General features: G+C 38.6%; 1 pseudogene; it reads right to left on the bottom strand.

The window, feature by feature from the left end:
• Window positions 1–283: 283 nt before the first annotated feature.
• On the bottom strand, window positions 284–821 carry LOC111153661 (annotated as a pseudogene).
• Between the last annotated feature and the right edge of the window lie 1,324 nt (window positions 822–2,145).

Raw genomic sequence — 2,145 nt, 5'->3', positions numbered from 1 at the left:
TTTGATAATAGTAAATAATTACATATTTTGTGACAATGGTATTGTAGATATAGTTATTTTATATTGTTATATATGACATGTAATACCATTATTATATATACATATGTACACTTAATGGCAAAATATATAACAATATATTAATATATGATGTATTAATTACATCATTGTATGTTAATATGTGAGACTATATATCTTATTATTTATATGTCATAATATATTATTAATATAATACATAATTCTATATCGCCATAAAGTGAAGGTATTTCGCATCTTATCTGCTCTACTAGTTCTTGACAAAACTGTTGCTGTCTTCAAGAAGAATATCATATTCTTGGGGCTCCAGGGCTGAGCTCCACTCACGCATCTGCAGAAGTGTTATTCACTACCCTGTGGTCCACCAGCAAATCCATTAGGTGGTCATAGAAGGCCCAGGGCAGGGAATCAGTGTTGACTGTGTAAGTCATGCCCTTCCATTCAGACTCACCAGTGGACTGAAAGCTCACTTCCCTGATGGAGAAATGCCATTCCTGTCCTCCTCTTCTAGTCCAAACTCATCTTCTGGATAGTGACAGTCGAGCACAGGGGACTTCTTACCACCATTCTTTATAACTTCAGCCACAAAACTGGGAGTGGATGTCAGCTCAGTCTCTATGTCTTCAACCTTCTGTCCTTGGGAGGGCTGCTTCTCCCCAACAAATGTTGGTGGAATGCTCTTTTTAACATTTAAAGTGACAGTGATCTTTTCTCCAGCAATTTTCCATACTTCTCTTAAGTCCATCGTTTAGGAATTCAACAAATCTGTCACCTTAAGTGTGCAGCATGCCACCGTCATGAGCATAGGACCCTGCACACCTCATGGGAGTCCCTGTCCCACTGAGGCAGCACTGCAGTGGTGGACCCCAGCCAGCACCAAGGTGCCCTATTCTTGAAATCCTAGAGCAACAATGTAGAGATGAAATTATGTAATGTCTGGGATTTGCTTCAAAATAACCCTGGGGTCAGGGAATGTGTGAGGGTATAGACAAAATGAGATAGTCCCTGACTTAATTTTTGAATGAGTACCTGGAGCTTATTATATGATTTGCTACTTATGTCATATTTTGCAAGAGCATCTAAAGTAGTAATAAAAAAGGTATTAAAACCTATTACATTAATTTAAGTAAAAGCAAATTACTAATAATATCCTACAATCATTGCATTTAAAAAAAATACCTGGGACCAGTTTAATGATAAGAACTGTTGGGGCTACCCAACCTCTTGATTCCTTCGAATACATAAAGGATAAAGCATTTTCCAGCTAATAATTGGAGGGAGGCAGGCGCTGGGGGGAGAAATGTTAATTCAAGAAAGTGTTTGATTCTTGCCTTAAAAGCTGATTAAAGTAGAAATCAGAGTTTGAAAAAAATTCAGCAGTCTGGAAGGGAGGTGGGTGAGGTGAAGGGATAATTGGGTGATGGGCACTAAAGAGGGCACTTGATGTCATGACCACTCAGTGTTATAGGCAACTGATGTATCACTAGAGTCTACTTCTAAAACTAATAAAAAAAATCTTTGACTTATGATAAAAAAACACTACAGAAAAAGAGCTGATATCCAAGATCTATAAGGACCTCCTCAAACTCAACACACACAAAACAGATAATCATGTCAAAAAATGGTCAGAGGACATGAACAGATACTTCTCCAAAGAAGACATACAAATGGCTAGCAGACACATGAAAAAATATTCATCATTAGCCGTCAGGGAGATTCAAATGAAAACCACAATGGGATACTACCTTACACCAGTTAGAATGGCCAAAATCAACAAGACAGTAAACAATGTGTGTTGGAGAGGATGTGGAGAAAGGGGAACCCTCTTACACTGTTGGTGGGAATGCAAGTTGGTGCAGCCACTTTGGAAAACAGTGTAAAGATTCCTTAAGAAATTAAAAATAGAGCTACCCTAGGACCCTGCAATTGCACTACTGGGTATTTACCCCAAAGATACAGATGTAGTGAAAAGAAGGGCCATCTGTACCCCAATGTTTATAGCAGCAATGGCTGCGGTTGCCAAACTGTAGAAAGAACCAATACCCTTCAATGGACGAATGGATAAGGAAGATGTGGTCCATATACACTATGGAGGCATAATACTCCATAGTG

Source organism: Enhydra lutris, unplaced genomic scaffold (genome assembly GCF_002288905.1).
Source record: "Enhydra lutris kenyoni isolate GAN:26980312 unplaced genomic scaffold, ASM228890v2 scaffoldscaffold33, whole genome shotgun sequence".
NCBI classification, from domain to species: domain Eukaryota; kingdom Metazoa; phylum Chordata; class Mammalia; order Carnivora; family Mustelidae; genus Enhydra; species Enhydra lutris.
The sequence above is the reverse complement of the archived record's forward strand: the minus strand, read 5'-3'. Positions and strand labels throughout refer to the sequence as shown.